General features: G+C 39.9%; 1 protein-coding gene and 1 long non-coding RNA gene across 2 annotated transcripts in view; one reads left to right on the top strand and one right to left on the bottom strand.

Annotated features, from left to right (window-relative positions):
- ATP5MC2 (ATP synthase membrane subunit c locus 2) overlaps positions 1-15,328 on the bottom strand; it is a 284,046-nt gene that overhangs the window by 166,657 nt on the left and 102,061 nt on the right. The gene's annotated exons all lie outside the window — the stretch shown is intronic.
- The window catches only part of LOC105076298 (uncharacterized), a 150,769-nt gene that overhangs the window by 119,850 nt on the left and 15,591 nt on the right, over positions 1-15,328 (top strand). The gene's annotated exons all lie outside the window — the stretch shown is intronic.

Below are 15,328 nucleotides of genomic sequence, written 5' to 3'. Positions count from 1 at the left end.
ATGGCAAAACTTCCCAAACTGATCTACAGATTCAGCGCAATACCTATATCAGAAACCCATTTGGCTTCTTTGCAGATAATCCCAGAATTCATACAGAAACTCAAGGGACCTAAAATAGCCAAAATAATCTTGAAAAAAGAATAATAAGCTAGGAAGACTTACATTTACTGATTTTAAAACTTACTACAATGCTATAGTAATCAAGAGAGCATGGTACTGGCATAAAGATAAATATACAGATCAATGGAATAGAACAAGAGTCCAGGAATAAACCCTCACATTTACAGTCAATTGATTTTTGACATGAGTGCCAAGACAATTCAATGGAGGACAAATAATCTTTTCAAGTGGTGCCAGGACAACTGGACAGCCACATGCAAATAATTAAATTGGACCCCTACTTCACACTGTATATGAGAATTAACTCAAAATGGATCAAAGACCTAAATGTAAGAGCTAAAAATTTAAAACTCTTAGAAGAAAACATAGTTGTAAATCTTCATGACTTTGAATTAGGTGATGGTTTCTTAAATAAAGGCATGATAAGAAAAAGAGATAAGTTGGACTTTATCAAAATTAAAAACTTTTTGCTTCACAGGACATCATCAAGAAAGTGAAAAAACAATCCACAGAATGGGAGAAAATATTTGCAAATCACATATCTGATAAGAGACTTCTATCTAGAATATATAAATAATTCTTATAACTCAATAATAAAAGACAAATAGCCCAATTAAAAATGGGCAAAATATCTGAATAGACATTTCTCCAAAGAAGATATACATGCCAGTAAGCACGTGAAAATATGCTCAGTATCATTAGCTATCAAGGAAGTGCAAATCAAAACCACTAGGAAGGCTACAATAATAAAAACAAGATAAATAATAAGTGTTGGTGAAGACTGGAAAAATTTTAACCCTCATTTATTGCTGGTGGGACAGAAAATGATACATCGACTTTGGGAAGTAGTCTGACAGTTTCTCAAAATGTTAAACCTAGAATTATCATGTGACCCAGCAGTTCCACTCCTAAGTATATGTGCAAGAGAAATGAAAACATATATTCACACAAAAATTGTATATGAATGTTCACAGCAATATTATTCATAATGGCTGACAACTGGAAACAATCCAAACGTCCATCAACTGGGTAAATAAAATGTAGAATATTCACATAATGAAATATTATTTGGCAATAAAAAAGGAATGAAGTACTGATACATGCCACAGCATGGATGAATCTTGAAAACATTATGCTAACAGAAGGAAGCCAGCCACAAAAGACCACATATCACATGATTCCATTTATATTAAGTGTTCAAAGTACGTGAATCTATGAAGTGAGAGAGTAGATTAGTGATTGCCTAGAGCTAGGAGTGTTGGGGTGGGGAACAGGAACTAATAGATAAAGGATTTTCTTTTGGGGTGATGAAAATATTCTAAAATTGGTTGTGCTGATGGTTGCCCAACCTGGTGAATATATTAAGAACATTGAATTGTGCACTTTAAATAGGTGAATTATATAGTAGGTGAATTATATCTCAATAAAGCTTTTATTGAAAAAAAGAAAATTATAATACAGTGTCTCCCCTTTGGGAACGTACAAGCTAATCAGAAAAAAAATTTTTTTTTGGTTTTCCATCTTAAAAATCCTGGCTACTCCAGTTTGAAAGTTGATTAATTTATTTTCTATTGGCTACTGTAGCTTAGAGCTTTGGAATTTAGGGTAAAGTTACAGGAAAGACATTAGAGGCGGTAAAAGGGCAGAGGACAAGGGCAAAAGGGAACCCAAGGAGCTAAGTGTTTGAGGAAAAGGTCTTTCTTAGCCAATAGAATAGGTAAGAACAGTGTCATCAAGAGTCCAAACATGAATATCTTGGATAGAGAGTTCTAGTTTTGGTTGTGGTGTTTGGAACTGAGTTGTCTCAGCCACTTTCTTCAGGTCCGAAAGACACTAAAGACATGAGCCATTGACTTCCTGTCCTTTTAGAGTCTCCCACATCTCTCTGAAGATCTGGATGATTGGTGGGTGTGGAAAGAACTTGTATCCATCTGGAGAGTGGAAAGGTGAGGAAGAGCTGGGGAATGACTCAAGGAGATTGGAGTCTAGGAATAAAATGCTATGAAAACCTCCCTAAGTATGTCATGGGAAGGACATCTTGATGACTAAATTGACTCCTACTGTGCTGCAATTTTGATTCTAGTCCTGGTTTCCTTCCTTTTTCCAGAATCCAAATTTCAGTGATGTGAATACCTTCGTACACATTTGCTCTAAACAGCCCCGCTGAACAGAGCCTGTCTTGACAGAGAGAAAGGGTACGGGGAGGTGTGAGAGGCAGAGAGATCTGGTGTGGGAGGAAAACAAAGAGTAGGCTCTGGTCTTTAGGAAAGTCTAATGAGGAAAACGATGCTCAGCTCTTGGACTTAAGAAACAAAGAATCCACAAATAGGAAAACTTTCCATATTTGAAAAAAATAAGCTTTCTGGATGAGAAAATGTTGAGCTAGATATTAAAGTAAGTTCAGAGTGTGAATTGGGGAAGCATTCCCTCCATTGACGCTGGGCCCCAACCACAGGAATAACCCCAACCCAGAGCTGGTTAGCTGTGACCCTTTGGCTGCATATTCTGGGTGATCTGATGTGACTAGTTGAAGTCTAGTTAAGGGCTGACTTGGGGGGCAAGGTAGGGGACACTTATGAAGTAGCGTTTTGGTTTAGGTCTTGACTGGAGAATTCAGTGCATTTGCAGTTGCCTTTCAGGGGAGCTGAAAAGGAGAGTTGGGAGCTCTTTCTGTTGTGTAGGTTACCTCCACCAAAACAGACGTGTGTTCTGCTCTCTGGCCAGCCCTGTTCTCTGCTCGTCTTATCCCAACTTGCCTAATTGATACCTTGGCCAATGGTGTCATTAACAATGCTTGAATAATAGCCTGACCGGCTGATTTCAAAATGGGAGAGGTGATTAATATGTCGGAAATCCTGCTGCGGGGAGCAGGGAAGGGGATGTCCTGAGGAATAAAAAATGAGGGAGGGGTCCTTCTGTGCCCCCCATTTCCACCCACTGTTTTCCACCTAAGGGAAGAACTTGGGGACAGAGTCAGATTTCCACCTCCTTTTTGGTTTGCTGATCCCTCTCCATTTCCCCTCCCCTGCCTCCCCCAACCGCACACGTTCTGACACCTACAAGCTCGTTACATGATGATGACCTATATTTTTATCTTTTTTATGAGCATCAAACACACATTGTCTTGCAAGCACTTGTGTTTTTTTCCCTATTGACGTGTGAGTGTCTTTGATGGTAATTTATTGTAGGGTTGAACAGCCAGGTCTTAATTGTACCCTAAAATTGCTTACCATTTTGATGCCTCCAAACCATCCCAAAATGTACCCTTTTCCTCCAGAAGGGTGTGGGGCAACCTCCTTTTAACTGTCTTCTGTGGTAGAATGTGGAGCTTAGAGAGAACATGAGGAAGAGAGATTCCCCTCTTGGGTTTCAGGGACGCCTTGGCCACCAACTTCTAATTGCAGTTGGGCTGTATGTAAGGTTTGTTCTACTCAGCAAAGCTGAACTTGGGTTTTGATTTGTGGCTCAGGTCAACATGGCTTCACTGGTTGCTTAGAAGGGTCAATGAGCAATTTCTACTCTGACTGTCAGATCCTTCAGGAAATTTCCATAGTGGCCACTTTCATCTGTGAATTCAAATGGAATTAGAAGTGAGAATGCTGCACCTTAACCTAGGGAGTCTGGGCTGTGAGAGGCAGCTAACCGAAAGCATAGCAGTCCTTCTGAAGTCATTCTGTAATAACCTCTAACTTCCACATCTGACCACTCCCTCATCTGGCTTAGGCAAAATTCAGCATCCCCTAAGGGGGAACAGAGGATAAGGAGGAAAATCCTAAGAATACAAATTTAGGCCAAGCAGAACTTCATTCTTAAGTATAATTTGAATTTGGACCCAACAGTCTTCTCTGCCCTGGCGTCACTTTGTCCCTCAGTACAATAAAGAGCACCATACACTAGGACACTCAGATTCATTACAGGAGGATGAGTCAATGACCAGAACAACAAGGAATGTAACCCACGTCTCATGGAAGTGTAAGGGAAAAATGGAGACTGAAGTTCCTACCTCTCTTTCTGGAGAGGCCAGCAGTGAGATCCAATGTTGACCCAGGTACTGTGCTGGAAACTGGTTTACCTGTGGACTGAGTCCTTGTTGGCTCTTGTTACAGACTCTCCATTGCCGCTGAATTCATTTGTTCTCTGTCTCCCACACATGACATTCACCACATGGCTTGCTGGTACTTGCCTCCAAACATTTATACAGGCCAGTTTCCTCCTTCTCCAATCTTAGGTACCATTTCTGTGTCCTCCTTGTTCAACCCTGTTCCTTTCCTCTCTGTCTACCTGGTCCTAAAAGTCTCTTCCACCATAAATCTGCCTCAATTGGCCTTACCTCCTAGGACTCCATTATTTTATAACTCTTCAATATTATATTATTTACACTTCTCTCTCTCTCCTATTGTCTGCCTGTGTCCATGAAGGGACTTTTTGTGGCCATCTGAATAAGCCTCCTGATGGAAAGCAAAACTATTACCACCAGCTTCTTAGGTAGATAAAAATCCCTTTTCTGTTAAAGACCTTCCTAAGAAGGAGACTATACATGTTTCCTTGGCCTCCAACTTTTATGTCCAGTGGAGTCATATAAATGCAGATGAACTTGGTAAAGACGTGCCTCCATGGTGGAGTCCAGGTGAAAGGTCATTTTCCTTATGATAACTTGAAGATTGTTCTCAAACTTCAGAAATTGAGTCAGTTATCTAGAAATTGCAAAGAAATACAGGACATCTGTCACAATTACCTGGTCCTTGATTACGTATAGAATAAAATCCAAATTCTGTGGCTTGGTCTTCAGAGCCCTCCATAGTGACACTGCGTATATTTACCTCTGCATCCCTTCACATAACCTAGGCTACAACCTCCATGGGTCTGCTTGAGGTTCTTGAACTTGTTCTACCCTCTTCTGCTTCCAGACCTTTGTACATACTGTTCTTTCTGTCTGGAATGCCTTTCCTTTCCTCATCAACCTATCAAGGTCCTTTCCTTCTTTTAAGTCCAACTTAAAATCTCCAGGAATACTTCCTAGATCTCTCTAGTGACAATTATTTCTGTCTCTCCTGTAACTAGGGTGTCACATTATTGAGCCTCTATAATAACATTGTTTTGTGCTAGAATCATTGATATTGGTCTCTTTAACTAGATTGTAAGCTTTTGGAAGGTAGAGATTGTGTATTTTTGAACTTTATATCTCTTCCTATGCTTAGCATAATGCTTTGGACAGTAGATGCTCAAGAAATACCAACTAATTGGAAAACAGGTGTTGTTTTTATGTTTATTTTGCTCTTACAGCTCTTCTCTAACCATGTCACCATTTTGTACTGTCCAAAGCAGTCTTTGGGTGTTCTCCACCTCTGCCTACTGTAAGAGCAGAGCATCTAAATTAATGTAAGTGCAGGTGGAACTGACAAGTTTGAGAAGACCCCCAAAGCAGATCCAGCTTTGGAAAGTTTCCGGACTGATTTGAGATTAGCTTTCCTGCGTGGGCAAAGGGCATTTGAAGAGATGTCCATGCCAAGCCATTCAGAGAGAAACCAGGATCAAGGGAGAACCATCTGAATATTAGAAGAAACTGATTTCTGAGAAAGGGATCAGTTCAAGGATTTTGTATGTCAGCAAAAAGGGCAGTGTGCTTGCTTAGAGGTATTCATTTCACTCTTGGCACCAAGCTTGTTTCTTTATGTTACAATAATGTCGCTGACAGCACTTTTCCTGTCAGGTGCCAGAGGAAGGGCTGACAGCTGTGCTCCCATTTGCTTGTTGGTAGAAGGTGAAGAGTGGGATTTTTTTTTTTTGACTGCTTATGTTCCATATGCTTAAGAAAAGACAGATCTACATCTCCCAGGTCTCTTACCAATCCCTCCCATCAACTGTTCACTCCCCCACCATCTCAGGTTTCCTGACTTCCAACAAGGTCTTTGCATTCTAAGATGAACTGTTAGACTGTTTCCCGCCTCTCTCATTGCTGATGGTCCACATGGGTAATTTCTTCAGTTCTAGTCCTCAGGTGCTCAATTTTGTAGCTTCTTTCTTGCCAAACTCTGGTTTATTATCTCCTCTTCCTCCTCCAGAAAGTCTTCTCAGACTATCTTCCAGAAATGTCCTTAACCTTTCCTCATCCTCCCCAGCATGGGTGGCTATACCTCAGCCCAGATCTTTTAGTGATGTTCCTGTTCCTCTGCATCTTGTTTTCCATCATACAGGGAACCTCAACATATGGATATTACTTTTCCTTTTAACTCTGTATGTACCCCCATGGCCTCCAATTCTTCCAGTCAGAGAAGTCATTGACTGGCTTTCTCTTGCTTGGAAAATCAACCAACATTAACAGGTGACAATAAAGAGAGATACAGAAGCTATTGACTTTCTTGATCCCTTCCTTCCTCCCTCAGTCCTTCCTTTCCATCGTTCCTTCCTTCCACAAATGCTGGCTGAGCATCTGCTATGTACCAGACACTACTCTAAGTTACCATGCTTCTCTCTGTATATAGCTTATACTCAGTGCTCTTTCTGAGTGATTGTTTAGATATTGGTTTGATATGGGAAATTACTTAATTGAATGTTCCCAATGTCGAAAGTGTGGAGGTCTCTAAAACAGAACAGAGTGAGGATTTCTCTTCTTTGTTAGCCACTCTCCCCATTCTTGGTATTGCTATTCAGCATTGGTCCCTCTCTCAGAACTTGATACAGAAAGTTGTTTTGTGCCTTATCCTGTGATGAGTTAGTCTGTCTCAACCATAATTTTAGCATTTACTGAAGAACTCTAAGAATGAGAGTGGGGAGACTAGGTATTCCTAAAAAACAGAAACCATGGTCCTTGCATTCAAGGAACTTAAAATACAACAAATGAGGCAGCAAATATTTCTCTCTCTGTCATAGAAAGACACACACGTGCTGGTTTATGCAATTAAACATTGTTGAAAAACTAAAAGGTTAGGTGAAATGAAGCAAAGAAGTTATCTCAGTCCAAAGAAAGACTCTTTGGAGGAAAGGGTTTTGAGCATCTGGGTTTTGAGGGGAGACTGTGGGAAATAGAGGCCATGAAGGCAACATTCTAGGGGATAGGAGACAACATTCAATCACAGGCTTAGATGTGGGAATGAGTAGGGGTGTGGGAGCTGGTGAATGGGTTATCTTGGCTGAAGCACAAGGTCTAAGTAGGAAAAATAAAAAGAAATTGGTTCAGTGAGAGATTAGGGTGGAACTGGCGAAGGCCCTAGATGACCAATCTAGGATAATGTGTCTTCCTTGAGCTGGAGGCAGGGAAATAAATGAAATAACTTCAGGAAAATTGAAATTTTTGTTCTTTCTCCTAGCCTTTGAGAAAAAGGGATCAAGGTTTTTGGAACTCTGACTACTTTCTGAGTGAGGCTCTGCTAACATAGGGGGAAGAACAAGACCAGTTATAATATAAATCTAAGGTCTAGTTTTTTCAAAATATTGCTTAAATTTCAGCTGGATTATTTATTCACATGGATTCTGTACTTCATTTTGTTTGGTTCTCTTCTGGAATCATAGAATGACCCTACAGAAATTAACTTACCTAGTCACATGCTTCTTGCATCCTTCAGTCTACCCATATTTCCTGTATAACCCATATTTCCTGTATTCCATGGTAAAGCAAAGAAACCTTCACACCTAGTATCTGTCCACTGATCTGTACCTTTCTGGATTGACCCTGCTTGAGGAGAAGAAATATTCACTGAGAAACTGCCTTTGGATTTTGCCAGCCTGTTAGAGGGAGGTCTTCTAAATCTGAGTCATGCTAATTACCACAGGGAAAGAGAGTCTCATCTCTAGAATCGCAGATTTTTATGGTATTTCCACCTTGAACCTCTGCTGTAATTTCCTCTGAAGCAGAAGGAAGGGATGGCCACTTTCCATATGACGTTTAAATATGGATGAGAGGGAAAAGATACTGTAATGTGCCCACCTCTTCCCTTTGGTACATTTAAGTTTAAAAGACAAAATACCAAGAAAGGAATTTAATTTTATAGAGAAAGAAAGAAAAGAATTACCAAACAAAAAAGAACTTCCCAACAAAGTGGATTATTGAAATGATCAAAGGAAATTGTATAGTCCCCTTATCTGAAGAGCTAGAAGAATTGGATCAATTACCAACCGTCTGCATGATCTTGGAGGTGATGGAGTGGATGAGGAGACCTCCAAAGTTCTGTCTTCAGGCCAAAGACTCAGTGATTTCAGAACAGGACATAAAGAGACGAAGCCAGAGTGACTTGAATCCATCCTTTCACACCTCTCTTCCCTATGGCCGCATGCACTTCTTGTTCCTCAAAAATATATTTTGCCTTTCTACGTCAGAGATGGAAGACTTTGAGGAAGTGAAAATGAAGTTTATTCAACCTAGATGTGCAAGTGGAATTTTGTGACCAATTCTGATATGATTTTCATATCAGTGGAATAGTCAAGGTGAATTTTTGTATTGACATTGGGTCGATTCTTTATTTTATGGATTACCTGCTTGGTGGATTTTTGCAAACTCCATGCTTCCACTGCCTTGGGTTTAGCAGAAACAACGTGTCAGAAAGAGCACTAAGGTTAGACACAGGTGGTATTTTTGCATGTGTGTGTATGGGTGACTTTGTGTAGATAAAGTAATGTGAATTTATTTCACTTTTTTGGGGGTAACGCTAATTACATTTTGAGCTAAATATTTATTTGGGAATCTGTTTACTGGTGGTCTCTACCAATAGACAGTAAGCTACATACAAGGCTTGTATCTATTTTGTACACCATTGTACACTCAACACTTAGCATAGGACTTGGCATATGATAGGCGGTCAGCAAATGAAGGAATTATGGGTCCCTCTGGTCTCATCTGCTGACTTGGATAATGATAAATGCCTGCTTTCCAGGGGCTGGGAGGATTCTATACTTTGGCAGGTGGAGGAATCAGAGATGAGCCACAGAGACTGATCGGATGTCCCCAGCTGAAGCTGGCAGCCCTGGGGTAGATCCCTTATTGACATCCTCTGCCCATCACTGGCTGCATCTTATCATAAGACCTATGGCATAGGCTAGGGAGTGATCCAGGGCAGGGGATGGGAAGAGGTAAGGCCTGGCTATCAGAGTAGACATCTTATTCCAGCTTCAGTTGTTCCAGATGTGGCAGGATTCCCAGCCCACTGACCTGCAGGGCACAGTGTGGGGTTGGTGGCATGAGTCAGAGCATAATGTGAGGCTGGTTATTTGGGAGTTTCACTCTGTGAGAAGCCGGTTCCCCATGCCTCAGTTCTCTGATGGCATCTCCAGGACACAGCCTAGGAACAATCAGTTGAAGAAGACAGACTGAGCACCTACACTCTTTTGAATCCCCTAGGATGTTGGCGGGAGAAGAATTTAAATGGATTTTAATGGGCAGAAGACAATTAATAGACCAGCAAAGTATCATAGAGTATTTCAATTGAAAGAAAGTTTGAGAGATCATCTTATCCATACTTCTGCATTAATTCCAGATAAATAAAAATCTCTTCCCTTGAAGATTTTCTGACCTATAATGTGGAGGCCATCCTGGGGCAGTCGAAGCTCAGGATAAATTCTCCAAGCTCCCATTTCCTTGTTCTCCTGGTGGGACTGAGTGGACGCACCAGAGAGATCTTGACATCTACTTCCCATAATGCTCTGCTTCTTCATACAGCGCTCAGTGGTGGGAAGTGGCTGCAGGTGCGGAGAGGCCCTCATTCTTGGGTCTTATTGCAGAGGGGACCTATGAATCTTGTAAATGTGATGACATCGGCAATGACAGACTCTTCAGCCGCCTGCTAGTCTGTAATTGAAGCCAGGAATTCAGCACACGCTCTGACACACCCAGCCTTCACTGTGGGTTCCCAGAAGCGGGTTCTTGCATAGCTACTAGACTGGGAGGACCCTCACTTAACCAACCCTCCCTGACAAGCTCCAAGGCCTCAGAGCTGAATCCTAAATTCCCAAACCAAGCAATAATTTTATCCCTCCTTCTGTTTCCATTCCCAGTTGTGCCTAAACTGTTCCTGCAAGTTATTCCCCAGTTTATTGCTAAACTCCCCAGTAAGTGAGATCCAAGATTCATGGTAGTATTATGGGACCATCTTTCATTTTGATTTGACTGAAATCTTTTTGTCACAATCAGAGCCTAAAATTGATCAAACCAGAAAGCATCTACACTGCTTTGAAGCCCCAGGCAAATAGGTTGGGGATTTCTCCTTCTGTTCTCCACCTCTCTCCATAATGAGACGCTTTGTTTCCGTGAGTGAATCGGCACTGATCCAGACTTCCAGACTCTGTGACAGGACATTTCAGCCCTCCCTCTGCCTCCAGGCAGGACTGAATTTAACTCATCCCAGACTAAGGGTGTCTCCTCTAGACCTTGTTTCAAGATTTCCTGAATCTTCGGCATCTTTTAGTTGAATTTTGCCCCTGACGTTTAATCTTAATTTCCTCTTGCAATTGCAGCCCATTATCTCTCATTGTGAAAAAGGAGATCTGTGTCCTTCATAACTTTTCAGCTAAAAGTGTCTCAGGTCTCTTACAATGCTTCTCAAATGTTAGTTTGGTCTCATATCTCTCTTCCTTATTCCAGAAAAGGAAAGTTAGTATTATTTGAAATTTGCCTCATTATCTAAACATTGCTGACCTCAGCTAGTATTCCACCTTTTTGTCACTACTGTTATTGTGCCCCTCCCCCGACATATCTCATCCTTTCTTTGGACTGAGGTTTCAAATATAGTTTTCTCTACCTGGGATGCCTTTTCCTCTCTCATCAGTCCTGAGCTTCCATTACTTCCAGACCCTGTTCCTTTCTCTCTCCCTCTCAAATGCATTTCCTAACTCTACATTCCCTTGCATTCCCAATCCTTCCAATTCCCCTGGCAGTAATGTAAAGAACTTCATTTAGCCGGCCTCAAGATCTGCCCTCACCTCTCTATCTTCAAATATGAAGTCCAGATGAGAAAAGCCCTGAGTAGCATACAGGAAACCAGCAGTATAGTGTAGAGCGATGTGTAATAGCGTGGAAGTCAAGAACCCCAGGGTTCTATTGGTGAGTCTGTAACCTTGGGCAATTCATAACCTTTCTGGCCTTTCAGTTAATTATTTGGACAAGAAAGTATTGCATTCAGCCATCTCTAAGAATGCTTTAAACTTGAAATGTTATGAATTTGTGGTTTTCTATCTTTCTTGGTCTTCTCCAAAATTATGGACAGAACTCCATGAGCAAGGAAATCACAGAATAGAAGAAGAATGAATTGAAAGACATAATTGGAACTCACAGAGGAAGAACCATAAGAAGACCAGGGAGAAAATGGCCAGTTACAAGCCAAGAAGAGAGTCCTCAGAAGAAGCCAAGCCTGCCGATACCTTGATCTTAGATTTGTAACCTCCAGAGCTGAGAAATAAATTTCTGCTGAAGCCAACAAAACAAAACAAAACAAAACAAAACAAAACCCTGATTGATAGGAGGGAAAAAGTCATTTTAATGTGTAGGTGGTGCTGGTAATAATGATTAGAAATTTGAAGTGAGAATTGGGGAGGGCAATTGCACCTCCTTATCCTCTTGCAATTTTACAAAAATTGTTGTGATCTGTTTTAGAAGGTAGAGAAGTGGCTATGGCCTAACCCTTACATCCTTTGCACAGTGACCCTGTATCCCAGAAATATGCTTGTTCTATGGTGGGAAGGTGGGCCTACCCTCACTAGAGTCACTAAGAAAGATACTACATTAAATATTTACTCATTTCTTCCTTAGAAACTCTGAAGATCTATGTGAGTAAAAAAGACTATTTCCATCTGGAACTAAGAAAAAAGTCTTCATTTTCTAAATGGAACTCAAGTTTCTTCTATGATGTATTGGTTGTTAAGTTTAATAACAATCTCTGTAAAATAAAAGGCTATAAAACCCAGTAATTTATAAGGTTATGTGGCTATGTGTGTGTGTGTGTGTGTGTGTGTGTGTGTGTGTGTGTGTGTGTGTGTGCATGCATATGAGCAGTTCATGTGATTTCCACTGTGGACTAGAAGAGGCTTAGAGAAATGTCATGCTAACCATGTCACTTATCCTAAGCAGGGACATACCACATTATTTTAAATAACTGGGCCACTTAAATTTTTTTAAAAAGGGGAACCCTAAAGAGCTGGAGGAGAGAGGGGAGAAAGATGAATATTTATTAAATACCTATTCTATATTAGGTATTGTGAAAGACTCTTTATAAACCACATTTGCCTAAATATAAGGTGAATTTTTATCTTCCCAAAATAATTTCTCCAAAAAGGAGTTGGTTTATATTTGAATCCTTACAAAGTCTCATGTTGTAGAATATATTGTCAATTACTTGATTTTGGAAAAATAGGTTCTTTTTTGGGAAGACACATTAGCCAGCAAAACAACAAACAAACAAAACCCTCCAAAAGAAAAAACAGAATCAAGCTAGTTTGAATTGCTTATGAGACTATGTGATGGACTCTATTAAAACAAAACAATACAAAAATCACTTCAGTTTCTGAGAACATGACAGGCTAGGTTATTTGAATCAACTTTCCTGCTGAAAACAACTAAAAATGCTGGATAAAATATTTAAAACATCTTAAAAGCATCAAAGAGCTGACAACATAGTAAGGAAATATCAGGCCAAATGTAATGGAAAGTGAACATTCAAAGTGGTAAGTGGAACAAAGAGGCCACTTTTGACCAGAAGGTATTTGCTGATCAAGGCAAACTTGAACTCTGGTTTTGATGGCTGGTCTCAGAGGTTAAACCTCAGAGTTGGCTAAAGTGAAGAGTCTAATAGGAGACACCTCCCACATTAAACTGAAAGATTACATCTTTGGGGTAAGAGTGAAATAGAAGTAAACCTAACCCTTCTTCTACCTCCTGAAGGACTGCAAGAAAGTGTCCTTGTGCTGAGCAGACTAGGGAGAAAAATTTTAAGCCAACCTGATTTGCAGCCAAATTTACATTACCTGGGTAATCAAGGAAAACCTCAAACATTGGTTTTAGTTTAAAATGATGCCAGACAAGTATTTCCCCAGGCACCTGGCAAAGGTAAATGCAAATCCTCCCTCAGTGAAGTCACCTGAATCCTAAACTTCAAAAATCCCTGCAAGTAATTATTCAAGGGCAATGAATAAGCAAGCATACAAGAAGGGAAGGCACCATGAATGAGAATCAGCAAAAACAACAGACAGCAGAAACAGATTCACAACAAATTCAGACATTGAAACTGTCAGGAATATATTAAAACAAACTTTAAAATAGTTGCAGGGAAAATATGAAAAGTGACCTAGTGGACTTGAAATGCAACCAAGTAGAATAAATCCAATGGCAGGTTGGATCCAGTTGAAGAGAGAATTGGTAAACTAGAAGATAAGTCAGAAGAAATCCAGAATGCAGCAGAGAGGAAAAAAATATGAAAATATGGAAGAGGGTTGAGAGATACGGAAGACAGAGTGAGAAAACCTGCCACACATTAGTTAAAGTTTCAAAACAAAAGGAGAGAAAAACAGGGCAGAGGCAATATTTGAAGAGATAATTACAGAATTTTCTAAAACTGATTCAAGTCACTAAGCAGCCCAATGAATTCTAAGCAAGACAACTAAAGAAATCCACATCTAACAAGTGTCAGTGAAACTGCAGAATATGAAAAATGAAGAGAAAAAGAAAATAAGAAGCCAAGTAAGAGACCTGCTTCTGGCCACGAAGAAGTAACTGATATGGAACTTGTCCTCCCACTGTAAACAACTAGAAAATATATATGAAAAGCTATTTTCAAATGTTGAGAAAAGAGGCAATGCAGGACTGTGATCCCTGAGAGAGGGAAACAAACAAGGTGAATCCTATAATCACCCTGGATTCCAACCTGGAGGCAATTTTTAAAAAACATCAGCAGCAGAGAAAGTGTGCATCAAGCAGAGAATGGTTGTCATTCAAAGTTGAGGAGATAGAAATTGGAGTTCAGGGAACCTGAGGCAGCTAGAACTGGTGGGTCAGAATACTTTAGAGGAAGGAGCTATGCAGAGAAAGAGCTCCAGAAGTCTTCATACAATCTGCTGGAATTTTTGGATGAACACTAGTTTGTGCATGGGTAGGGTGAAACTCCATGATGCTGAGCAAAGAACAACAGCTGGTAAATGTTAGTTGAACAATTCCTAGAACTTACACAGGGCTGGGAAATATTCAAATTCCATCCACCCAGAGTAGAGACATCACTGAACATCTGGAGTAATCAGTAGAAATTCCAGAAGGGTGATGCCTTAGTATTGAGGCTAAACTAGCCCAGACTCATCCCTAACAAAGCTTAAAAACAAGCCTCAAAAAGATAGTTTGTCTTCAAATAACTTAATGTATCAAAACAAACTTAAGCAGTTTTTAAAGGAGGAAGCAAAATACAAACACTCAGCAATGTAACATTCACAATATTAAAGTCCAATAAAAAATTACTAGACACACAAGAAGGCAGTGTATTTTGGTCCATAAACAGAAGGAAAATTAGACAATAGAAACAGACCTAAAAATGATAAACATAGTGGAATTAGTAGACAATGACCTTAAAACAGTGATTATAAATATGTACAAGGATTTAAAGGAAGACATGAACATAGAGAAGACAAAAGTAGAAGATATAGTTAAAATGGAATTTCTCTAGCCTGAAATACGATATCTGAAATGAGAAATTTATTGGATGAGCTTAACAGCAGATAAGACACTGCAGAGGAAAAGACCAGTGAGCTTGAAAACAGAGAACTATACAAACCAAAGCACAGAGAGAAAAATACTGAAAAACAAAAAGAAAAAGTCTCAATGACCTGTGGGGCAATATCAAGAGTTTAACATCCATGTAATGGAACAGAAAAAGAAATTGGAGATATAATGGCCAATTTCCCCCCAATCTGCAACAAACAAACAAACAAACAACAACTATAAACCTGTCTATTCAAGAGGCTCAGTGAACTTCAAGCTGGCTAAACATAAAGACAACTACACCAAGGCACATCATAATCAGATTGCTGAAAATTTAAAGGTGGCCAGAGAAAAAACAGATATTCAACATAAGGGAACAAAGATAAGAACTTTAGAGATGTTCCAGAAACAGTGTAAGCCAGGAGACATTGGAAGAGCATTTTGAAAATGTTGGGGGAAAAGTATATGACAATATAGAATTCTACATCCAGTGAAAATGTTTTACAAAATGAGGGTGTAATAAAGACTTCCCCCCAAGACAAATAG

The sequence above is a fragment of the Camelus bactrianus genome, chromosome 12 (assembly GCF_048773025.1).
Source record: "Camelus bactrianus isolate YW-2024 breed Bactrian camel chromosome 12, ASM4877302v1, whole genome shotgun sequence".
Taxonomy (NCBI): Eukaryota; Metazoa; Chordata; class Mammalia; order Artiodactyla; family Camelidae; genus Camelus; species Camelus bactrianus.
This window is presented reverse-complemented; position numbering and strand designations above follow the sequence as displayed.